The sequence below is a fragment of the Suricata suricatta genome, chromosome 8 (genome assembly GCF_006229205.1).
Source record: "Suricata suricatta isolate VVHF042 chromosome 8, meerkat_22Aug2017_6uvM2_HiC, whole genome shotgun sequence".
NCBI classification, from domain to species: Eukaryota; Metazoa; Chordata; class Mammalia; order Carnivora; family Herpestidae; genus Suricata; species Suricata suricatta.
The window spans coordinates 95,412,511-95,438,914 of record NC_043707.1 but is presented as its reverse complement, the minus strand read 5'-3'; the positions used below and the strand labels follow the sequence as shown (position 1 = coordinate 95,438,914).

The window sequence follows — 26,404 nt, the reverse complement described above, 5'->3', positions numbered from 1 at the left end:
AAATAGGAATGACTAAATGGAATGCCAGGGAAAATTGTGGATTTGAAAAACAAACCTCTACATCTTTAAGAGGAGGGTATTTAATCAAGGTACAAGGCCAGCAGTTTCTTAACAGAGTCTTCTGTGAGATTTTAGATGATTATAACTCTACTTCTTTATGTATCAGTAATTAAGACAGCCATTGAGATGAGCCTGTGGCAAATTTAGTGCATTTTTTCAGTTGTCAATGGACCTTAACTGTTAGCTGTATGCCCCTAGTGCCTTGGCCAGACCTCTAGTCCACCAGACTCCTGGACATCTCCTCCTGATGGCCCACAGGTACCTCAGACTCAGCTGTTTAAAACAGATCTCGTCAGCCCACTGGAACCTGGTTTTCCTCCTGAGTTCTCCATTTTGGGGAGTGCCCCATCACCCACTCAGTCCTATAGGAATTCCCCCTGCTGGAGACCCTGAACAAGCTGGAGTCAAGACCCATGGCTTCCCCCTTGGAAGGATTCCCACTCTGCTCCCTTTCTTCATCACTCTGCCTCTGCACCTCTCTCTCTAATCTCTTGCAGTTTACTACAATGGTTCTACCGCTCTCCAGACCTCTAATCTTGATTCTCTGTATCAGTCAGGATCATGGCTATAAGAAGAACTCATCTCGCATGGTTCAAATGAAGGACCATTAAAGAAGGGACTACCAGAGAGGCGGGGGCTAGATTAATGGAGGCATCTAGAGACTAGCAACTACTGGAAGCTGTTAACAACCTGTAGGACTGAAGGCACGAGTGGAAGAAAGGAAGATATTGAAGACCACTGAGGACTGGAGCTATGGAAAAAGACTGCCCAGTGGGAAATAGCCGAGAGGCTATGTGAAGCAGCGAGGAGGCAAAGAAGAAATCACACAATTTTCCTTCATCTACCTCTCTCCTCCTTGTTGGTGTTTCCCATTGTTTGAACCCAGCTGGCTTGTTCAAGGGAGTTCAGAAGGTTCGGTCATCTGGGGCTGGCCTCCTGGGATGCAGAGCTGGGCAGAGAAGGGCTGAGACAGATACAGGAACATGGAAGAGGAGAACCAAGAATTGTTAGCCTCCTCCCCCCTATCCATTCTGCATTTTGATGCCCAAGTGCTAGTTCTAAAATGCTGACCATATCCTTTCTCTGATTGAACCACTATGGAAATTCCCCATTGCTCTTAGGATAAAACCAAATCTCCTTAAGCTGGCACTGAATCTTCCTAATGACCTTTCTGACCTCTCTTGTGCCATCTCTTACCATTCCCAGTTCTTAGTCAACACCCTAACTCTACTGCATTACTTCCAGGCCTCTGAATACCCCATCCTGCTCCAAATCTCTATACCTTAGTAGATGTCCCTTTTTTTTTCCTCTGGAAAATCTTTTCCCTATCCAAGCATTGTCCCAACACCATCTTCCTGGTGAACTGCAAGTCTTTCTCCAAACCAAGTTCAGATGTCACCTCTTCCAGGAAGACTTCTCTAATCATTCCACTCCCCAGTCTGAATTAATCATCCCTATCTCTGAGCAATCTCCATTATATACATTTTAATTTTTGCACTATTGACACAGTTTGTGATTTTTTTCCTTGAACATGTCTGTATCCTTCAGCCAGCTTGGCAACTTCTTGAAAGCAAAGTCTGTATATTACACATCTTGGCATCCCAACGGATTGTCATGGTGCCTGGAACCTTAAATCTGTTCAGTAAACATTCAAGGAAGGAAGGGAAGAAGAGAACAAGAGAGGGAGGGAGGAAGGAAGGAAGGAAATCATTCCAGCTGTTCAAAGTATTTTCAAATGCCTTGCCCCATCTGACCTTCACGGGGAGGCTGAGTGCTGGGGTAGAAATAGTTACCCAGGATAAGGACACTGAGTCTTGGGAAGGATGAGAGGAGTCTGTGCAATGAGAAGAGTTAGGGATTGTGTTTGAGCCCCAGGTCTCTAACTTACGGGATGAGTGTTCTTGACTGAACTAGGAACTTTTCTGAGCTTTTGTTTCATCTCTGTAAATTGGGGGTAGTAATAATACTTACCTCTCAGAGTTGTGGGGAAGGTGATGTGTGAGGATGTTTCATATACTATACAGGGCTAGACAAATAAAAGGGACATGAGGACCATTTTTTTGGGTGCACACTACTATTTTGGCAGTTCTGACAGACTGATTGACATCTTCCCAGCTGTTCTACCTTAAATGTCCAAACTCACAGAAGTCTGAGGAGACTCTTTGCACCATGAGAAAGTTGATTCCTGAATTTTCAGAATTATAAAGGCAGGTGCAAGAACACCCGGAGACCGCCTAGACTCATGATCTGACACTAGGCTTGCCTGCTATTGGCTCTTCAGACAAAGGACACAGGCTTTACACAGTGGTCATAGTTCACTCCAGTCAAGCCAGCCCCTTCCATCTTTGGCTCTGGCTGCCAGTGACTTCTTCCTTTGAGCAGAAATCTACCTTTTTTCTAGTTTGTTTGTTTGTTTGTTTTTTATTGGCTGTGGTTCCAGGCTTTAGGACCACCCAAAACAGGCCTATGCTCATTTCCATGTAATAGCTCTTCTGAAATGAAGGCGACTCTCTTGTCCTCTGAATCATTTCTCCTTCAAGCCAAGATATTTCACATCCTTCAGATGCTCTTAATCATGCAGCCTTGAGGCATTTTACTACACTGACAATCTCATCAGAATTTTTCTCTTTCCGATACCCCTCATTTGAGCCTGTGACAAACCACTTAGTTGCCTCTTTCCATAATACTAACACCAATCATTACAAGCCATTGTACATCTGAAAAAATGACCACACACTATGGAGGGCCTCTTATATCCAGATCAAGAAACTGAGGCTCTGAGAGGTGGGGCAACTTGCTCTATTTCATGTAGATGGTAAGTAGTGGAGGGATTATGCTAAGAGCTTTGTAATTACAGAGCTCCTATGTTTTCTACTGCCAATGATACCTTCTCTTGCTCCATTCAAGCTATGGACAAAAAGAACTGAGATGTGCAGTCATCAGTTTCCCTCACTAAACACTAGTCTCCTCAATGAAAAGATAAGATTAGGCTAGTTCCTAGTAATTGACAGTGCCTTCAATTTAGGAAACACTTGGAAAATGATACTCTCATCAGCATTATTAAATGCTTAACAAAACTTGCCAATTTTCTCAGTCATTCTAGGATTTCCAGATAATGACGGTTTTGGAATGATATAAACTAGTGTCTCTCAGAGCGTGATCTGTATACTGGTGTCAGCCTGCCAACTGTTATGGGTCCTTGCTGAGAGAAGTTCAGAAATTGAGAGTGGATGCTGAGAGATTTTACAGCAATTTGACATTTTCATCACATCCAGTCATGTGATTTTGTATTTTAGAAAAGTGTTCGTTGGCCACAGATTGAGATTAAAAATCTGGTCCTTTGCCATCTACCTTTTGAGAAACAATGGTACAGACCATTTGCCCAACGATTGGTTCTATTTCATTTGTGTGGGAAATTTGAAATTCCCTTGGCCATTAGAATCAGTTTATCTCAGTTTGACAAAACACCAGTCATACTATGTGCTGTGTGCTCTGCCAGGGACTGTAAGGGGACAGCTAGGATGGACAAGGCATTGTGTCTTCTCATGACATGCGCTCAACAGTGTGCCCAGAGTAGATGCCTAGGAAAGATTGAAGTTGAATTTCTTTGACTTGGATGTACACTTGCAATTCTGCAGGCGACCTTATTAGGTAGGTAAACTTATATCCATTTTCCATAAAAGAAAACTAAGGTCAAGAGTCACCCAAGGCACCCACCGACAGGCAGTGATTGGTGGAGGCAAAGCTAGAATACAATCATTCATCATCACATTCACGCTGCTCTTGACAAATACAACACAGGCCATTGTGGCTCTTTTGTTCTTATCATAGCCCTGCTCTCTCTGATGTAAACTCATTATAGCAATACACTCCCTTGTTGGTCAAGTATTTGATAGAAATCTGTTGTGGTGCTAGAGTTTCCTAGGTGATATCTCAGGTCAGTTACTAGGATTGACAGGCAGGCAGCAGACACTGTCAGTCATTTAGTCATATTTGCCCTAGAGATAAATTGAACTACAAAGATGGAGAGAGTTACCTAAAAATGGAGAGGCCTCTTTCTTTGGAGATTAAGCAGAGCTCTTACCTTCTTTATGGGGCAAGTGGATATAGCCTTGAAGTAGTAAGTAAGCCACATGGGTTCTGATACCTAGTAGTGGATGGCTCAGAATAAGTTCTAGACATGTTCCATGTGATTGCCGTTTATGAACCATGAATAGAATTCTGCCCCACTGACCTGGACAGGTGACTGTGAACTCCAAAGGAGATGTATTCCATTTGTCAGTGCTTGGAAAGCGCTTTTCTGGTGGGGACTATCATTGGGCTCTGGCCATTCCATCCCAGGAACCCTCCCTAGACCCAGGACCACTTGCAAGGGAAACTGGCTACAAAAGGCTCCATGTGGTACAGGTTCCCATTGGTGTAAATCAATTGGGTGAGAAGCTTTTTAGCCAGCAAAATTCCCTCGAGAATGCAGTGAAGCTTGTGCTTTTCTTCGTGTCTGTTTAATTCAAGCGTACAATGGGGAACCCACAGTTTCGCCCTTCAAAACATGCTCAATGGCTGCTTTCTCTGTGAAGCTGCCCTTGGGCCCTTTAGACAGAGTTCAGCATTCTGTTGTGTGTACTCACTTCCATTATTTTACTCACCTCATGCTATGGTAGAACTTGTTTTCCTGGCAGTCTTCCTCACTAAACCATGAGCTCCCAAGGCCAGGAGCTGTGGGGTCCCCAGGGCCTTGTACAGAGCAGGTGTTAGGACTGATGGAACAACAGATAAATAAATAATGGAATGCCTTAGCATTGGAAGAGCCTGGGTGGTAGTTCATCAGCTGTGTGACGAGGGCACATCAGAACTTCGCTGGGTTTGACTCTCCCTTCAGGCAAATGGACAAAATAATGCTTTTCTATTATGATCAAAAGAAGTAATGTGGGTGGGAATGCTGTGCAAACAGAAAAGTCACAAAATACAAAATAATGTTTCGTATTTCAGCAATATATAATGAACATTTTAAAACTGACATGGCGCCAGACAATGGGGAAAGAGGTAAGTCTGAAGTAGCAGCCTGAGGGTGTGTCAATGTCCTACTTCTTAACTTTAATGAAAAGGTAAGAATAGGGGGAATGGTTATCATTGCTTAACTTAAATGGTGCATATCGTCTCTTTATCAGGCTTGTACCTGAAACCATTTGACAGTGCCCACACCAAGGCTTCCTCCAGTGCCTTCTTCCCTGTGATGGAAAACTTACCCCCAGGGCGGATGCAGCCATGTGGTCCCCAACCGTGTTTGGGTTCATGCTCTGCTGCCTCCATCTTAGAAGTCCTAATACCTTTGAACAAGGAGCCCCACGTTATCATCTTGTGCTAGTTTCCATAAACTGAGTAGCAGATCCTGCGTGTACTTTCTGGGGACTGCATCCCTCTTTGGGTGAGGCTGACAGCTATGATGCTTTTTTATTTATCGAACAGAAATCTCCCTTCCTTGGTGCCCTTTTGGTCTAATTCAGCCTTCGAAGTCTGATTAGCCTGAGATAGTTAAAGACAGTTGAGTTTTCCTCTCTTCCTGACCACATCCTCTCTTCTCTTTTCCCTTTCCATTGATATGTGATGTCATCGTTAGTATACCTATGATTTGAATGTAAAATAGGGCTTAGTTCTTATGTTCATTGTATTCCATTTTCTGTCCATGTCTTTTTGTCTATTTTATTAATTATAGACTTGTGGTATGCTTTCAAATTTGTCAAGGCTAGTTATTCACTATAATTATTGTCCAAATCCTCTTTGTATTTCTCCGCTCTTTATTAATCAAGAGGAATTTTAGAATCATTGCCTTCTTGAGGTAAACCCTACATAGTCATGGTGAATTATTCTTCATAGTATACTTTTGAATTCAGTTTATTATTATTTCATTTAGAATTTTTATAAAAACATTAATGTGGGAGATTGTGCTAATGCTACCTATTTTTGGTAGTATCTGTCAGATTTAAAAAATTATTTATATATCTAGCTTTGCTAAGGTATAATGGACAAGTGAAAATTATACATAATTAAGGTATACAGCGACCTGAAGTTTTGATATAAGTATACAATGTGAATTGGTTACCACAATTAAGCTAATTAACATACCCATCAGCTTCCTTTGTGTGTGTGTGTGTGTGTGTGTGTTGAGAGCACTGAAGATCTATTTTTTTTTCGTTGAGGTATAATTGAGATATAGCACTATATTAGTTTCAAGGCTACAAGATAATGATTCTATATTTGTATGTATTGCAAAATGATCACCAGAATTAGAGCTTTGGTGAACATCTGAAACCTTCAACTTATTTTTTTGCTACTTTTCAACATTGCCATTTTAAAATTTTAATGCACTTGTCACTATTATGTCCTTGTAAATTTTATCAGTATAAAATGATTTTTGTTATCTGTCCCCCGTTTGAAATTTCTTTGCCTAATTTATTTTACTATGCTTTCTCTTTATGTTTATCTGTTGCATCCTTAGTATTTTAAACTCTTTGTAATCGTTGGTCTGCCAACGATTAAAAAGATCGCTGGTTTTATATTTTAAAATTTAACTCAAAAAATTTAACTCAAGAATGTGTGCCAGTCCTTGATGTAGACAAACCACTGGTTTTTAGTTTAAAATTTAAACCAAGAGTTTCTATCCTTTTACAAGCTCATTTCTGCTTATCCACATGTTTTACAGCTCCCTTGCTCTTGTGGTTAATAGTGGGCTTACAAGAACTTCGTGTCTTTTTAAACTTTAACTTTTGTGGGATCTCATTTTATTACCTCCAATTCCCCATCCACTCTTCCCTCCATTTCCAAATCTCTGCCTATTTCCCCAAGGAAAACAGCAAGTCAGAGAAGGAACAATTCAATAATCAGATTTATGTATCTAAGAAACTTAAAAAAATAGTATATTGATGGGATATGAAAGGAACTAACAACTAGAATGTCCATTTTAATCGACAGGAATAAAGTATTTTTATTGTTTTAATGAAAATATTTAATTGTTGTAAGAAATTGTCACATTTTGGTTCATATGTTTCGTGTATATGGTGATCTTATAAGAAGTATACGTAACATAGACCAACAATCCAAAAAGGTGATAGACATGAGTTGGTAGAGCCATGGATGCATCACACAGTTATGGAATGTCCCAAGTTTGTGAGTCTGGAGTTTTCGCAAGACCACCAGGCATTCCAATGTAGGGTGTGCCATTTCTTCATTTCTTCTGACCAGAGCATGATGCTATAATGATAAAGAGTACATAGACACACACACACACACACACACACACACACACACACACACAGATACACACATTTCTTATGCATATACGTCAAATGACATTTTAGAAAAAAAATCCCAAGAACTATTTTTATTTTTTACTTTTTATTAACAACTTTTTCAGGGTAACAGCTTTATCACGGATTGCCAGGATTTCACAGAATGTAAGGAAAACTTGTCTTGGGAGCAACTGGATTAAAACAGTTCTGAGAAGGGTAAAAACTGAAGAATATTCATCCATTCAGTCATTCATTCTTACAACAAATACTTATGAAGCACTTACTCTGGGTCAGACACTGTACTCTCCTACGAGAGCCATAATCTTGATTAAGATATTCTTCTAATCTGTGTGAACCTGTCTCTAGTGGGTGATCATAAGAAGGTGTCATGGATACCACAATTGAGGGATTCACAGGGGATGAAGGGAGCATGGAGATAGTGCCTCATCCAGCCAGGGCACGAGAGGGTGATCTCAGAGAAAGCCTGAATAAATTAAGGAAATATTTTTCCTAGAAGAGGGTATCAGAGCCACCACCCACATAGCTGTGCAGTGGTCTGTGAGGACATGGACCAGAGGGGATATGGGTTCATATCCCATCCCCTCTCTGGTGATCATCAACATCCCCAACTCTTGAAAGAGTTTCAGAGACTTGGGGTGTGGTGGGTCTCAATGGCCGCATTATGGTATCAGTAGTTTCTGTTCATTAAACTTCAAATATAGTTGGAAAAGGCTCTCCAGTGGGAAAAAGGCTGTTCCATTCAACAGGGATATATTTTCTTAGATGCTGGATGGTGCAGGAATCTCTATTGCCCAAGACCCTTTGTGCCAAGGCTAGGCATCTTCTCTAAGCTATACAGATTATGAGTTCATATTGGCATGAGCTTCTCTAGCTCATACAAATGGCCTAGTAATTATAGCTACATAATTCCAAGCCCTTTGAAAAAAAAGTTCACTGTAACCTTAGACAAAGTCAGTTTGTCTCTCTGGACCTCAGCTGCATCATCAATAGATTGGAACGTTCAAACAGAATCAGGGATGGTGAACATACGGTGTGTTGTTATTCTCTGTTCGTAGACCCAGGACATGCATCCCTAATCGATCACTGCACACCTTCTGGCTCAGTCCAACTCAGAATCCTTCTCAGCACCGTTCCACACAGTCGCTGCCAGGTAAAACCCTTGTATTGTCCCTGATTTCTGATGTTACTTTTGGGTCTAACATGTCGATTTCAAGGAAGGCAGAAAAATATTCAGTGCATCTAGTTTGGATGTGAACAAAGAAAAGTCAAATTCCATCCCCGTGGCATGTTGAAGCCTTGAAGGTAAGAATGACTTAAAATTCTGCACATTTACCAAGGACTGGTAGATACTTGTTTATCTGTTTGCTCGATATTGGATTGTACAACCCTGGCACATGTTAGATACCCCTGGCCCCTGTTGTGTGCCTGGTGTTTCTTGAATGATCACATTCTTATTTGTAAAATGTTTCAGAACTGTGGGGTTGCTTGCTATCCAAAAGTTTGTCACAGTGCCAGCTGCATATAGGGGGCTCTTCTGTATATCAGGTGAGCACTCTGTGATTTTTCTGTGCTGTTTCTGAGGTCTGTTTTTTCTTATGCAGAACATATCGGATATTAGCTGAATTAAGTGGGTTCCCCACAAGGAAAAGGAAATCTTTTCATTTTTATCTTTTGGTTTCATAGAATAATGTAAAAAATGTTTATAATTCAGAACTATCAATCTTTATAATGATGTTGGAAGCATGGCAAACTGGCATTTGTGTCTGAGGGTTCACAACTGCCCTTCTGGAATTGCTTCCTGTCCTACACAGTGACTCAAGCCCAGCACATTCTCCCAGCCATGGCACCTCTGCCTGGCCAGGAAGAGTGGATTGGGCCAGCCCCTCACAGGAAACACCTGGCCTGCCTGAGCCTTCCTGAAATCACACACTGAGCTTTGCTTCAAGAATTACTTCCATGGGCACCTGGGTGGCTCAGTCAGTTGAGCGTCCAGCTTCGCTCAAGTCATGATCTCATGGTTTGTGGGTTCAAGCCCCATGTGGGGCTCCGTGCTGACAGCTCAGAGCCTGCTTCAGATCCTCTGTCCCCCTCCTCTCTCAACACCTCCCCTGCTTGCACGCTCTTTCTCAAAAATAAATAAATAAAAGAATTACTTCCAGGTTTCAGGAAGAATCTCAAAGATGAGGAAAATCTGCCAAAAAAAAAAATAGAAGGAATCTCTTTCCTTCACCCTTCGGCACCATCCTGCTCTTCTGATGTTAACACTCTTCTAGAGCCCTGGCTTACTCCAGCTCTCCACAGGGAACTTAACATCCATTTGGGGGAATTCAGCCCTATTAGAGGAAACTGCACTCATTTGTTCATACATTCAACATGTGTCTACCGAAGACCTCCTATGTTCTGGGCCTAGAGAAACATATAGACGACTGGGTCTCACCCTTTTCCTGAGGAAACAAGCAAATGAACAAGTGGATGCTGTGGTGGTTGAGACTTGGGGAGCAATGGGAGTGCGGAGGCATGACCAGCCTTGGGAATCAGGGAAGGTTTCCTGGGGAGATGCTGGTCATCCTAGTTTGATGGACAAATAGGAGTCAGCTACCCTAGGGATATAGGAATTAGAAGGCAGATACATAGATTAAAATTATTAAGACTTGCTTCTAGTCCTCATAAGCTTACAGTCTCATGGTTGTAGGACTGGATTTCATCATTCAGTTCAGATGGATTGACAGACATTTTGGAGCTCCTTTTATGACAATCTTCATGTGAAAACTATTAAATGGCAACACTAGATAGCATCTTATTAGTACCCATTATAGGGGTAACAGTATGTTCTAAATGAAGGGAAAACAGACCATGTGTGGCTGGGTCTTTCTCCCTTTGAAGATGCAGGCCACTCAACTGCTCAGAAGATCTAGCCAGTCCATACTGAGGGACTATCCCATGGTGGAAGTCAAACCTAACTCAGATCACCACCGTTAGTACAATGTTGGTGGAAGAGGTTGCTGACTGCCCACTCCTGCACTGAATTTTCTCTCCCACCTGGACATATTCCTATTGTTTCAGGAGTCACGATGTATGGAAGGTATTTATTCCAGTGTCTGCTTCTCCACAAGCAGCGAGCTTGTTCTGCCTTGGACCTTGTGAGAGACCAGGGCAAGTTTATTGAATAGGAGAAAGTACAGTAAGTGCAGAGGCTTTTACAAACACATGACAGTCCTGACTTTTTTATACATTACAAAGAAGTCTTCCTTGAATAAAGCAACAATAATAATCAGATAAGCCTATAGCAACCACACAAATATCAACAGCGCCAAAGCGCAGCAAAACTAGTTCATTCCCAATGTTGAATTAAGTGTAGTTGAACTCCTTGAAACAACGGAGTACCTCCTCAGGGAATTGTGTCACCTGGGTTTCTGGATCCTGGAATCCAGTACCTGGCATTCGGACAGCAACAAAGTTGGTGCTGGAAGTCAACTGAGATAAGGGGACGCAATGACGGATGTTCAAGTGCTTACCAGACTCAACGGGCAGACATTTACTCAGCATTTACTATGAGGACATGATGTTATATATTTGAAGGTGAAAAGCAGCAAGTGTGTTGGTCTGCAAAGAGCTCTTATTCCGCCAAGGGAACTAACATTTTTTGAGTGACTGTGTCCAGACACTTTGTGGGATGCATTTTTGTCTGTTAGCTTTTCTAAGGATCCCAATAACTTATGGAAGAGAAAATTGTGGTGAAAGGCAAGCCCCTGGAGTATATGTTAGGGCCAAGACCTTTACTTTTGGCTGGTATTTTTCCTTCATGTTGCTATGGAAGCACCTGGTTGCCCCAGCAGTTGGGAGTGACTGCAGATGGAGCTTGAGGGAGGTGAAAAGCCACAACTCTTTGGGCTTCTAGAGATACCATCTCACTTAATGCTCACAGATACCCATTTCAGAGATGAAGAAACTGAGCCTCAAGGAGGTTGGAGTCTCACCCTGTATCACATTGCTTCAAAAACTATGCAATGCTGGTTTCAGATGAGTCTGCCTTTAATTCTCTGCCTTGCTCCATGCTGGAGATTATGGCCCTGCTCCTCTGCCCGGGGGAGGCCAGGTCCTTCATCTTTACTGCCCTGCCTGTTCAAGGGTGCAGCACTGACCACCCCATGGACCATGCAGCACTTCTGGATTTCTGCTTAGCAGCTGGATGGCCTTGAGAAAGGCCCTCAACATTCTGGTTCTGAGTCACTTTATTGCAAAACGGAAATGGTGATACCTTCTTAGAATCTCTATTCTGTCCCTTGCTAGCTTTGTTTCCTTGGATTTGAGTTTCCATGTCTGTAAAATGGGATGAAATAATATTGGATGGGTCACATTAGCAAAGGCATATGAACGTGTCTGCCCAAATCCTAGCTCACAGTTGACACTAATAAACAGTTTATTTCTCCCCTGTTTTAGGTAATCAGGCTATCAGAGAACTCACCAGAACTTTCTGGAACTGTTGGGGCTGAGAGCATCCTTCTCATTCTGTTCCTCCTCTCATCACTACACTCTGGATGTCTTTGTTTCTTATCTTCACCGTGGACCTCAGCATTGATTGGACAAGGGAGAAAGTGAAGCCATAAAGAGAAGTCTTGGAGCTCACTGGGCCCCTGGGGAGGAAGGGGGTGGGCAGGTCTCATTCTATTTGTACAGGTGCATTGTAATGCTGCCTGTGGTGTGAACATTTTCCACTTCATTACTCCTGGCCCTGGCCCAGGCCCCGGCTGCTCCCCTGGTCCCTGCCTTGGTTTAATTTCAGCGGTTCCTGGCCTTTGGAAGGCAGCAGTAACAGAAAGGAAAACAGATGAGGTCGCCATAAACATTTCTGCACGTTGCCCAACCAGGGCAGATGGATACACTCGTGCAGCAGGAGCGGGGCTGGCTTGGCTGAGGCCACCGGTACCCCCACAAAAACACCTCAATCCCCAACGGCTTCTGTCTGCTGAGGCCAATCTTTCTAACTAGACTTGGTTTAATGTATAAGCATGGGTCATAACAGATACCCACAGTTCCAGGACACAGTCAGCACAGTCTATAAAAGATGGTCGAACTGAATAAATAAATAATAGCTAACATGTATTGAGTACTTACTATGTGCTAGATGCTGCTCCAAGCACTTGAGATGGATTCTAGGGTGAGGTATATGCTCTTATTATTCTTATTTTGCAGGTGAAGAAACTGAGGCACACAGCATGGTCTGTAAGCAGTGGAGCCAAGATTTTGTCCTTGATGGTCTGACTTTAGACTCTGCATGTTTAACTACTATGCGGTCTTGCCTGCTGAAACAAGACATTCTACATGTTTCTATTCTGATGGTGAGAAACCTTGAGGTACCTGTTGTACAGTTATAGAATGATATACTTAGGGGCACCTGGGTGGCTCAGTTGGTTAAGCGTCCAACTCTGGCTCGGGTCATGATCTCATGGTTTGTGGGTTTGAGCCCTGCATTGGGCTCTGTGCTGACAGCTCAGAGCCTGGAACCTGCTTCAGGTTCTGTGTCACCCTCTCTCTCTGCCCCTCCCCTGCTCATGTTCTCTCTTGCTCTCAAAAATAAATAAACATTAAAAAAAAGAATGATATGACTTAGACCCATTAATTCCCAGGATTAGGTTGAACCATAATTGATAAAGTCCAGTGACCATTAGATGCTGGGACTTCTCACAGACATCATCCAGACAGTGCTTACATACCTCCATTGATGGGAAGCTCATCACTATCTAAGGAATCCTGTTACACTGCATGACTCTAAATCAATTGTAGTGCTGATGACGGTGTGCAAAATAAAGCTCTTTTCCAACCATGTTGGTTATCTGTAAAAGGGATAATTCATCAACTGTTCCCAGCAGAGTGCCTAGCACAGTGTGGGCACTCAATAAATCTTACTTCTTTCCTCCTTTCCTCTATGTCTTTCACACATTAAAAAGAAAAGAAACTATTTACTGACCATACTGTCAGGAAGGTATATTTACAAAATAATGTTAAGTTTTTGCCTCATTTGAAAAGGGAAAGGTTTTGTAGGGCAGAGAGATTCACTTTTTTTTTTTTTTTTGAGAGACAGAGACAGCACAAGCAGTGGAGGGTCAGAGAGAGAGGGAGACACAGAATCCGAAATAGGCTCTAGGCTCTGAGCTAGCTGTCAGCACAGAGCCTGACACAGGGCTTGAACCCACAAACCATGAGATCATGATCTGAGTCGAAGCTGGACGCTCAACTGACTGCGTCACCCAGGCACTCCAGAGAGATTTACTTCTAACCTCCTTTCATTTTACCCTTTCTTTTTCTTCTTGTCCCAAGTGGTTTGTGAATCCACATGTACCAGACATTTGCTAGTCACGGGGCTGCAGAGGAGTAGAGTGCAGTCCCTACCTGTGGCGAGGTCCCATGTACAAAGACAAGGACGGGAGCCTGCCATGTCAGTGACCTGCAACCAGAGCTGCATGCACATGCTAGGGGAAGCGGCAGTAGGAGGACTGTCGCACTCATGTTCACCAAGACAGGTTCTCCAAGACCCACTGGGAAATATTTTTTCCACCTCCTGTTAAATGTATTCTATATAATTGAGAGAAATGTTTGCATTTGAAACTGGCCTAAAATTATCCCCAAACATATAATTTTATCAATTGAGGGGCCATGTCATGACAGTAGAAGATACACTAAGGGTTGAAATTTGTTCCAAGCCTCTCATTTACTCAAGGACATTGCTCTCAGACCAGACCGTTCCTTTGCTCGCCCACCCCATCAATGTATCCCTCTCGTAGGCCATGCTCATCAGCACACAAACATGCCGTGAAGTTAGCCATCTTTAAAAAGAAACTCTCCATTTGATCCCATTTTCCCCTCAGTTCTCTGTTCTTTCCAGAAAAACCCTCCAAAGTGTTGAACCTACTTGTAGTCCTTACTTGTTCTCCTCCTGTTGTCTCTCAGACCCACCCAGTTATGCTCTTGCCCTCGCCACATCACTGAAACAGATCTTGTCAAGGCCACACTTTGCCATCTCCACAGATAGGAAATTCTGCCAAAACCCAAGGCAGATCCCTAGTCTCTACCCTAACCTACCACCGATCTTCACTCTTTCTTGAGGCACTCCCTTCACTCAACTGCCAGTACTGGAATCTCTGGACTTTCTTCCTCTCTTAAGGGGTCCCTCCTGCACAGCTTTCTTGCTGGGTCTTCTTCTTTATCAGTTCTGGCATTGGAATGCTCCATGGGTTGGTGTTCTTCTGTATCCCCAGTCACTCTCTTGGTAATTTCAATCCAGGCCTATGGTTCCCATAAATAGCATGTGTTCTGATGAATGGCAATTGAGTATCTCCAGATTGCTGCTCTCCACCTACTCTGCCTCTCCCATTGTGTCTCAAAATTACTCTATCTAAAACAAACTGTTCCTTATCACCCTACCCCCAACCTGTTTCTATCCCAGGATTTTCCGTCTCTGGAAATGGCAACTTCACACTGCTGGTTACTCAGTCCAAAAGCTGTGGAGTCATCACCGACTCTTCTTGCCCACACCTCACCTCCAACCATCAGCAAATCCTGTTGTCTGTCCTTGAGAAATAGTTCCAGAATTTGTCACTTCTTCACCTCATGATTACCACTCTCTGAGCCACCATTCTTTCGTGCATTGTTTCATTAGCCTCATAACTGGTCCTCCTGTCCATCCTTGCTGCTCTTCAGGCCGACGGTCATGTGGGCATGAAGGACGCCAAGTCACATTATGTCAGCCTCCTTGGCCCAAAGCCCTTCAATGGCTCCAGTCTCACTCAGAGTAAAATCCAAATTCATTCCCCCGCACCAGGCCCTCATGAACTGGAGCCTTCACATCTTCTCTGGTTTCATCCCCTGCAGATCTCCTCATCTTTCTCCTTGCTCTAGCCATGCTGGTGTGCTGGCTGTTCACAGGCGAGCAGAGACACTGTTTCTGCCTCAGTGTCTCAAGGTTCCCTCCTCCTCCTACCTGGGTACTCTTCCACCATGGTGTTCACATGGCTAGCTCCTCTCTCCTCTCAGGTCTCCATGGAAAAGACTTTCCAGATGGCTATAGAAAATAGTATCCCACACTAGTATTTACTTCACTCTGCTTAGTTTTTCTCCATAGTGCTTATCACTACCAGAGATAGTAGGTATTTATGTGCTGGCTAATAGCCTGCTTCCTTCCTCTAGAACTTAAGTTCTTCAACAGACATTTGTTTTGTTCACTGCTTTAGCCTCAGTGTCTAGAACAATATGGACACCTTGGAGCTACTCAAAAATATTTTTTGAAAGAATACATTGGAAAATGATGCTTTGTCCTTCTAGATTCAGCAGAAAGAAAATCCAATGAGATGAGGATCATGAAAGGATGTTATAATGAAGACGTGGTTTATAAAATCAGTGAAAAAATCAGTTCTGCCCCAGTGCCGTCCAAGTTGGTAAATTTGTCTTGGATGTGAAAAGAACATTATCAAAGTACATGGACTCTTGTTCACTTTTCAAGGCTTTCTTGGGAGTAGCTCAGTAAGAAGAAGTGGGAGAAATAAACCGTTATAGTATTTCTCCACACTGGGAGGCAGGACATGGGTATGATCCAACTACACTTCACACAGCTTCACCTGGTAGACGCTATGAGTTCCCTGAGGGCAACAGCCATATGTGTTTAGCTTTGCAATTCCAGCTTTGCAATTTAGCTCAGGATAGGCATCAATAAGAATTTACTGAATTGAGAATTGGGCTTTATTTATTTATTTATTTATTTATTTATTTATTTATTATTAGTATTTTTGCTGAGGAAAGGGTTCAGTGACTATAGATGATTTACCCAAGGTCAGACAGGTAGTCACTGGTGTTACTGTCCAGTGTACAGAGCCATGCTGCAAAGGCTCTGCAGATAAGACCAGGCTGCTCAACTTGGTCTAAGTCTCTTAGAACCTTTCCTGGGCAACTGGTGCCACCTTTGCTCACACAACTTTCATTAGAGCGGTCGGCAGGCTCTGTGCTGCCAGAATAATGGCTTCTCTTTAAAGCCCTTTGAAAGGAGGCTGGAAAACTTCAGTAGAGGAGGGGGGAGAGGTCCAGGCAAAAGCCTTCTCCCAATCATGGGTGACTCTGCAGCACCTCCCAAGTTTCGATGTGCAGTTTCAAGGTTTCTGTATGGCCAATGGGGTTGCTATGGAGATGCGGAAACAAATATTTGGAGGAGGCCAGTGACACCTCCCTGTCCCCACCCCCACCCCCCACCAAGCCTAGTTAAGAATGTTTGGGACAAGGCCCCTGCCCATCAGGCTGCTGTTCAAAGCTGAATGCAGCCTTTGTGACCAGCCTCCTGGCCTGCCACCAGGCTCCAAAGAGATGACTCGGCCCAGATCTTTCTAAATAGTGTTTGTGTTTTAGTTGTCCACAGGAGGGGGAAAAAAGCTCTACAGAACTCTAAGAAAACCATCCAGCTTATGTCTGATTGTCAAGACAAAAATGATGTCATTCAGGAGAGCCCTGCAAGGCTGCAGCAGAGACAATGCGAGTTACCACTCACTGAGCACCGGTAAGTGCAGGAGCTCTGCCCTCCCAGGGGCTGCAGCTGCGTGCTGGAGAAGCCACGCCGTCACTCCCAGTTCACAGATGAGGAAGTTAATGCTCATGGAAGGGACACAAGCATCTTCAGGTTATCACACTGGCACATGGCGCTGAAAAGTCCCAGCATTATGACTACTACTGGCATTACCGTAAAGTTCCCTAGATTTCTGTTGCACAATGTCTCGCAACTTGGTGGAGCCTCTCCCCTTGCACTTACGCGGAGTCAGTCTTGAGAGAAAAGAAATAGTGACACAGACAAATTAAGCCTTAGCTGGGAGTTAACCATTTATTCATGGGAACTTGATATGCCTGCTGATCACTGCAGGCGGGGCATTGTGTGATCTTAGCAGAATGTGCAGGCCCGTGGCTTCCCATCTGGCTTCAGTTTCTGCGTTGGGGAGGAAGAGGTGGTGGAGGAAACTTAACAGCAGGTGTTACTTTGAGGGCTAGAAAGGTCCCATTGTCTCCTTGGCAATAAACTGCCTGGTTTTCACCCGCTGACAAATCACAAATTCACTTACCATTACAATTCTGGGTCATTACTTTATTAGTTTAATAAGTCTTTATTAAATGCCTACTGAAGGTCAAGCACTGGGCTGGGTATTGGGGATAGAGAGATGAATAATATTTGTTTAACGAGTATTTATTGAGTGTCTGTTCTGTGCTAGGTGCTGTGAGACCCCAGGGGCACCGTCATTCCCTCTCCTCAAGGGAATTGTTTGCAGATAAGTCAAGTAAGAAGACACTCCATGGGGAGAATTGCCTCTTCACTTTTAAGTACAGGGCATTAGAGGAGCACCTACCAAGGGCATTTAAAATTCATCTCAACCAGTACTAGCTCCTTCAGTAGCCCCCAGCCCCCTGTGGCTATTGAACACTTAAATTGTGCCTGGTCTGAATTGAGATATTTTGCAAATACTGGATTTTGCAACACACTGGATTTCAGAGTCTTAGTATGAAAAATAATAAGTAAAATATCTCGTTAGCAATTTAAATTGATTATATGTTGAAATGATATTTTGGATATATTAAGTTGAATAGAATACATTATCAAAATTAATCTATCATGTTTTTCACCATGTCATTTAAGCTGCCCACAACCTTATGAGGTAGATATTTTATTCTTGTTTCCATTAACTGATAGAGAATGGGCTTATGATGATAAAGGACTTGCCCAAGGTCATATAACTTAGACTAATTGATTTGCTTAAGATCATACAACTGGACCTTCCCTCAGAGAAAGCCTATTGATCATCTGGTTTAGAAACTGGGTTATTAAATTGTATTCTCTTGGTGTGTATTGAGGGCCTGAGAGTATGTCAGAAGCATGAGACATTTCCAATAATGAATCAGTTTTAGGGAACAAGATACATCCTGAAAGCAAAACACTCATACCTATGTCAGAGGATGACTGGTGGTCCCCAATAACAGTTTTCCCTTTCCTCATGGACAAAAGAGCCTCCGGGTTTTAGTTGGGCATGTGGCTGCTAGAAACGAAGTCAGTATTTTCTGAGTTCCATTACAGCTAGCTGTTACTTAAGTTTTGATCCATGGGATGTGAATGGAAATGGTGCATGAGACTTCTTGGAAGTGTGCTTACCTGCAGAGCATGTGCCTTCTGTCCTGCTGTCCCTCCTTCTTGCTGGAGGGAGCCGCCATCTTGGGTAAGAAGGTAGAAAATGTGCATTGTGGATGGCAGAGCAACAAGATAGAAGGAGCCTGGGTCTCTGCCACCACAAAGTGTGATTACTTCCCTCTGGGCTTCTGTTACATGTGAAAGACTTGAGCCTTGCAATGATCATGAGTTGTCTGTCGCTTGCAGCTGATCATAATTCTAGTAACACCATGAATGAAAATTTTCTTCAGGTATGTCAGAAATGATGTGGTTACAGTAGAATGATCCCTGGAGTCAGAAAAACCCAAACCTGGATTCTTCTTAGGACGTGTGATCAAAAAAAAATTTGTATGAATCCATATTTATTTATTTATTTTTAAATTTTTTTGATGTTTATTGTTGAGAGAGAGAGAGATAGTGTGTGTGTGAGCAAGGGAGGGGCAGAGAAAGAGGGAGACACAGAATCTGAAGCAGGCTCCAGGCTCTGAGCTATTAGCACAGAGCCTGATGCGAGGCTTGAACCCACAAACTGTGAGATTATGACCTGAGCTGAAGTCGGAAGCTCTACCAACTGAGCCTGAGTCCATATTTTAAATAAACTGATTTTAATTTTTGAAAAAGAAATATATGCAAGTGATTAAAGCTAATTCAAACAAAATGTTTGATAATGAAAAGTTAGGTAGCTTCTCTGCACCTCTCTTTCTTCTTCTATAAATGACACTAGCAGGACTTACATGAATGTGTGTGCATGTGTGGGCATAGCAATGAGCACAGGGCTGGCACACAGCAAGTGCTCGATAAATCTTGCTTTCTCTCCCATGGCCTAGCATGTGTTAATGCCACAAGAGAGCTAGGGGTGCACAAGAAATAGTCTCTTGTCTTTGGGATGAGCACAGTAGAACTGGTAAAGGAAAACAAAATACCCAGCAAGATATGTGGCTCCAAAATGTGCAAAAAATGTGCTGTGTATGAACCAAAGTCATGGAGCAACTTGGGAGTCAGGCAGACTGACATTTGAGCCTCAGGAGGTGTGTGGTATGGACAAGTTAGGTCTCTTTCCTGAGTCTCAGTTTCCACATTGCAAAAAAGGGAATGATAATAGTCATCATGTAAGATTGTTGGAAGTGTCAAATTAAAGGAAGCATGTTAAAATACTAATCACAATGACTTAGACAAAAGAAATGATCAATGCTAGCATTACATCATTTGGGGCTGAGGAGATCAGGGAATGTTTCCAGATATTAAGCTCAGATTTGAAAGATGAGTAAAACAAGGGAAGGGCCTACAAGGTGAAAGAAGGTGTAATAACAAGGGCAAGGAGGAGAGAAGAGTGAATAGCAACTCCAAGCAATAGCAGCACATTTATCAGGCTGAGGTGAGGAATTCAAGGGAGTGTAGAGAAGAGGACTAAACATATATTGAGGTTTGATTAAGAGGATCTTGAATGCAGAGTTGGAGGTTTTGACTTTATTTCCTGAAAACTAGGGAGCCATCAAAGATCTTGTGAACATAAGCACAACATAGTCGTAATGTGTGACTATGGAAGCTTCATTCATTTCTTAGGAGGAAAGATAGTGGGGTAGACACTGGGAGCTCAGTCAAGACAAAAAAGTGATGAGGGGAAAAAATTAGGGTGTTGGCTCTGGGAATGTAGAGGAAGGAATGCTTCTGAGCTGGAGCCCACCAGGCATAGTGACTGGTTAGGTGTTGTCCTTTAGACGCTCTTGCAAGAGAGGGAAGTCGACCTGGTGTGACGTCTCTATACCCACCCCATCCTCACCCCCTCCCATGAGGGATTTTCCAGGCAGTGTGCTTAGCTGGCCTCAGGGATCCCTGGGCATACCTGTCCAACAGGACAGCTCTGCTTTCTCCTCAGGTCCCAGGTTCACCTCAGCCCATGACTCAGTGTGAGAGGCTGATGGATTCTCTCTGTGACCCATGGAGCAGGCTGAGTCATGACCAGGACAGCAGTGTTACCCCATCCAAGCCGGAGTGGCATCTGTTGTGGAATCTAGTAGAAAGGTCATCAGAAAGCTCGGAAGATGTCTGGCTCAGTCACTGATTTCTGGGAAACTCCTTGAACTCTGTACCCTGTTTTTTTCCGTCTATAAAATGGGTGTAGTTCTCTGGGGTCAGGGGGCATAAAATTAGAGAACAAATTCTTCCATCAGTTCACTCAACCAACATTGACCGGGACCTGCTCTGTGCTGATGTGCTGAAGACAAGGAATGAATAAGATATAGGCTCTCTCTTAGATTCTAGTGGGAACCATATGAGTAAACAGAAGCACTAGAATGCAACTCAACTTTCCAACATACAGTTTCATGTTTACTAACTCACTTGAGTCATCTCATGTGAGGTAAAAACATATTATACCCATTTGACTGATAAGGAAACTGAGGGCAAAAGAGGCAGAGTGATTTGCCCTTCCTGGTGTTCCCACATGACCTTGGGCATGATTCCACCCCAGTCTTTAAGCATACTTTATTAGGGTTGGAATTTCAAATGTTTATCCCCCCACCCCCGAAACTTTAAGCTCCCTACAGGCAGGGCATACTTCTCATAAGCCTGTTGACCACAAGCATCTAGCCCCAGCTTGGCACATAATGACAGAGGGCTGGCTGACAGGGTGTAGTGGGGACAATGCAGCTAAAAGTTACAGACTGTTGGCCAAGTGTGGGCTTGGCTGTTCACTTTGCATTTGTTATTGGTTAATCTTCTAGAAAAACTCAGCACTGTGGGTATTCTTATCTCTGTTTGGTAGGAAATGTGCCAGAGGCTGACTTAAGGGATTTGCCCAAGGTCACATTGAGAGTAATCTGAAAAGCTTCCCGTTCAGACATGGGCAGAGAGATGATGTCTGTTGGTGGCTGGGGTGGTGGTGCAGTGCGTGGGACGCACAGTAGTACAAACCCAGAACGGGAGAAGTTCCTGCAGAGAATTTAGCTGTTCCCCGGAAGCATCCCTATGCTCCGGGGCCCGTTCCAGCTCTCCAGCTTCTATAAGTGTCTGTGTTTTTTTTACTAAAGCAGCCACCTGCTATGCTGACTCTCCCTGAGCACTTCTGAATACATGCTCTAAAGGGAGACAAAGTCATGAAGAACTCATCACCAATGCTGAGCCCCCACTGCACACCCAGGCACTGGGCGAAGCCATTCGCTTATGCTTTCCCTTCATTCTCGAAACACCACGAGAAAGGAAGTACCATTGTGGCTGCAGCTTTACAGTGAGAAATTGAGACCTAAAGATGGTGGGACTTGGCCTCAAGTCACAAAGTTGGCAAGTGATCCCAGGCCTGTTGGGTTCCAAAGCCTTAACTACCAACCACGACAGTAAAGTGAATACATTGCAAATGGATTGTGGCCCACTGTGACCTTGGGCAAATCCCAAACCCTTCTGAAAGGGACCAGGCCACGGTGGTGTTTGCTCCACAGATAGAGGTGTTTTCCAGTTTCCACCTACTGAGCTGACTGTTTATGAAGTAGTCCTGTATCCACTGGTTCCCCTAGCATGGTCAGAGAGCATGTGCCAGTCCGCTGCTGGATCCAGCTATCTTTGGGAACTTGAAGGCCAAATGTGAGGATATGGATTAGCCTCAAACCTGAAGTCTCCTCCATGGTAACTGCTGACAAAACTCCCTCAAGAATCTCAGCATAATGTGACCAGGAGAAGTCTTAAGAAATCAGGCCAAATAGAGGAAAGAACAATGGATAGGAAATCAGGGCATGATAGCATTGTGAGTCAGCAGTGCGGAGGCGGCTGCCAAAAGAGATCATGTAAACTTTGGTTGTATCACTAGGAGCACAGTGTCAAGTAAGTAAGGTGACATTGCACTTTCTTCGTGGTCAGGCTAAAGCTGGAATGTGGGGTTAAGGTCCAGTTCCACATTTTCAGATGGTCATAGTCAACCTGAAACCAGTCCAAAACCTCAGCACCAGAACACAGAATGAAATGATGTTGTCATCCTTGTATAGGCTGAGGGACCCGCATTTCTTCTTCCCAAGGAAGGGAAGTGGTGAGGAAGTTGGGAAGAGCATGCTGTCAGGTTTCCCTAAGCGAGGCCATAAATTTCTTCTACTGACTCCGCAGGGGAATATGGGATTCAAGTGAGAAGCTAACAGGAAGCTAGAGTTAGATTCAAATGGAATGATGCCTTTCTACCAGTTAAAAAGGCAGCCAAATAAGGAAATAGTTTTGAAGAGAAAAAAAAACAATTAAAAAACTCCAGGAACCTTCTCCCTCTTCTCTTTGTGACCCTGCCCAAATTACCTCATTCTCCTGAGCCTCGGTCTCCTTGCCTAGAAGGTGCAGGTGGGTGTCGCCAGAGAATCCAACTACATACAGGAGTATGGGAGCAGGGCTGTTGATCCTTATGCACGCGGCTCAGACACAGACTGCTGGGATCTAAACTGCAGCTCGGGGCAAACTTGCTGCCCTGTTTTAATTTTTTTTTAATGTTTTATTTATTTTTGATAGAGAGACAGAGCATGAGAGGGGGAGGGGCAGAGAGAGAAGGAGACACAGAACCAGAAGCAGCTCCAGGCTCTGAGCTAGCTGTCAGCACAGAGCCCGACGCGGGGCTCGAACCCACGAACGTGAGATCTGACCTAGGCCGAAGCTGGAGGCTCAACCGACTGAGCCACCCAGGTTCCCCGCTGCCCTGTTTTAACCCTTCCATGCCTAGTTGCCTCATGTGCAAAAGGAGGTTACTCTGTTTAAAGCACTCCGAACTGAACATATTGATACAGTCAGCCATCATCATCGTCATCACTCTTTCTGTATGGGCAATGTCTGTCGTGGTATCTAGAACATAATAGATGTGTAAAGAATGCTTCCCCTTCCTCTCCTCCCTCTGTCCCTTCCTCCAGGGAACTCCTCCAGGGTATGTCTGGGATTCTGGGTTCTTCTAATCCTCAGACTTCTGGAGAATATTTCCAAATAGTACAACAGCCATTTACTTTGGATTCAAAGGCATCTACCAGCCTCCATCTCAGTACTTTTTTAGTGAAAGGAGAAGCAAAGCAAGGAGAAAGCAAACTCCTTACTTTTAAGAGCTTCCCATTGTTAACAGAGTGCAAAGTGCTTCTACCCCTGCTGCCTCATTCCCTCATTAGTGCATGACTTGGCAGGCAGAGAGCACTCATGTGGAAACTGAGGCTCAGAGAGATTCAGTGGCTTACCTAGGGCCACTGACACCTGAGCGAGAGAACTGGGGCTTGATCCCAAGGCTTTCTGACTCTGAACACTGGTATTTACATCAGGCATCGCCCAGCCCCTGATCCCTGACCCCTACCTCCTCCCACTCTGGGATTCCGCTCTAGGAAGCACAAGAGGGACACTCAGACAGGCTGCCCATCTTGAAGCCAAATCCTTGCATTGTCTACGGGGCCAAAGAGGAGAGAGAGGAGCCTGGGGCCCTGATGTCTCTGCCAGGAGCCTGAGCTTTAAGAGCTGTCTTGGGCAAGATCCAGAAGCAAGCAACCAACACCAAGAGCCCAGTACCCATCCCAGCATGGCCAACCTACTGATCACCCTGGACCTGAGCTAACAGTGGCCACAACAGTATGTGACCCTTGAGCACTTACACAAATGATCATTGTCTCTGTTTTACAGCCCTGTCCGAGAGCTTGTCTTTACCACACCATTGGTGAGTAGGGTCACTGGGACTTGAACCCATCTTGTCTGCCCCAAAGCCAGCCCTCTACCACCACACTAACCTCTTGTCCTGCTCTCCAAGGAGTGTCTGTGCACTTTCTGAACCCAGACAGGTGATTGGGTCATGTCTGCCTGTGCAGAGGGGCCTCCCTTCCTGCCCGGCTCCACCTGGGCCCAGCTTCAGAAGCCACCTGTGTTGTTCTACTGATAACAGTGTTTGCCCTTCCAGAGCCAGGGCCATAAAAGGCAGCTTTCAAAGTCACTGCCGTAGAAATGTCAACACGAAGGGGAGGCCAGTCATGCTTTCTGAGGTGGAATGTCACCTCTGGGCTGCCTCAACGGCTTTGCCAGAAAGACCTTCAGAATCCAGGAGCCTGGGGTCTAGACTTGCTTCTACCACAAGCATACTGTGCTTCCTTGGGCATATTTCCTGCTTTCTCTGGGCCTTGTTTTTGTCATCAGAGTAAAGAGAGGACTGGACTTGAAGACCTTAAAGGCCTCTATCTCTAAAATATTTAACCTCCTCAACTCTTGATCTTGGGGTCAACACCCAGACGTGGCATGTAATGACTGTGAAATGCTTTATGTAGCAATCTTCAAAACAAAACCATTCCAAAACCTGGACCTGGATTTTTTTTTCTCAAAACTTCCAACAATGTCGCCATTGAAACGGTAAAGCTACTCATTAATATATTGTAAAAAGTGATTTTGTGATTTTCACTGTGTATGAAAAAACACCCCCCACCCCTGACCCTGGGCCCAGAGCCCCAAAATATAAAACCGCAGTCAGACCACTAGGATTCTACAGAGCTCAGGTGTTTGGACAAATTGCCCTCACTTGAGAACACAGGGCAATTTTCTCAACTTTTAAAATGTTTTCTTCCTTCTCCCCCCCTTTTCTGGGGTTTTCACCCTTGCTTGTAACTTAAACCACAAATAAAGCTTTAAGCCTCTGGCTGTGAGGAGCAGGGTAGCGGCTGCCAAGAACAGCATGGCTCACGTGGGCCCTTTTTCTGCTGCTCTAGACAGCTCTCAGAGAACAGCAGAACACTCATTTTTCCCTTTCTTCTCTAATTGCAGAAAATGTTGCCTTTTGTATGGCTGGGGAAGGGGCAGATTGGTGCAGATTGTGGTGGGCAGAGAGAGATCATCTGCTTTAGGTGAATCAGAACTCATCCGTGGTAGCCCCAAAGATTCACATGTCTCTCTCAGAGGAGCCCCCTAATACTGATTTCATTTAATCCTGTAGTCTAGAGCCTGGTCCTCCATATAGGCAGTCACTACATGTCTGTGGTTGAGTGAATGCACTTCTGCCTTCTCTCTTACTGTCAACACGGGAGTGAGTGTTCATATCCTCATTTTGTAGCTAAGGATGCCAAGACTCCAAGAGGCAAGTCAACTCATTCAGGATCATTCACACGGTTACCTGGAAGGGCTGGTGTGTGAACCCAGGCTGCCAACCAGATTGGACTCCTAAACTCATGCTCTTTCTGTGGCTGCTTCAGTGACATGGGCTGAAGAAACACTGCATTCTCAGCTCACCAATGAAGCTGAGGCATGATGGACAAAGCGTATGGAGCTAGACTTCTCTTCTCCAAGTGCTGTCTCCCACGTCTTCCAAAATTATCCTCATGTGGATAACACTTACAACAGAAATGCCAACTCAACTCTCTTTCCAGCTGCCTGCTGGACACCACTGTCTAGATTTATGCTCAGTTCTATGGACAGTGCATAGCCCACAGGTGGTGCTTACTGTCAGTTGAATAAAGAAGTCAATGATGGCCCAGAGATACTATCCAAATCTAACTCAACTTATCCACTGTTGAATCCTGAGTGCCTCAACAAGGCTTAGCAAATAATTGTTCAATGAATGAATGAATGGAAGAACACATTTTCACTTCTTCCACCCCCCATTCCACCCCAGTAGTTTATCTTCTGGATTGCCTACTTCTGTTAAAGATACCACCATCCTCTCAAGAAGATGTGGTATATATTCATGATGGAGTACTACATGGCAATGAGAGGGAATGACATATGGCCCTTCGTAGGAAAGTGGATGGACCTTGAGGGTGTCATGCTGAGTGAAGTAAGCCAGGCAGAGAAGGACAGAAACCATATGTTTGCACTCATAGATCTAGCAGGAAAACAAGAGAGACCTAATGGAGAACCAGGGGGAACGGAGGAGGGAGAGAGAGTT

At 44.1% G+C, this 26,404-nt stretch overlaps 1 long non-coding RNA gene across 3 annotated transcripts in view; it reads left to right on the top strand.

Annotated features, from left to right (window-relative positions):
* The window catches only part of LOC115299315, a 70,858-nt gene extending 52,759 nt beyond the window's left edge, over positions 1-18,099 (top strand). For 2 of the 3 annotated variants that reach the window (XR_003912124.1, XR_003912122.1), the window contains exons 2-5: positions 8,423-8,517; positions 12,561-12,706; positions 16,758-16,905; positions 17,606-18,099. This is a non-coding gene — a long non-coding RNA (uncharacterized LOC115299315). Of the gene's footprint in view, positions 1-8,422; positions 8,518-11,807; positions 12,707-16,757; positions 16,906-17,605 lie in introns of all 3 variants that reach the window. The other variant, XR_003912123.1, reaches the window with a different exon arrangement.
* Positions 18,100-26,404: the final 8,305 nt, after the last annotated feature.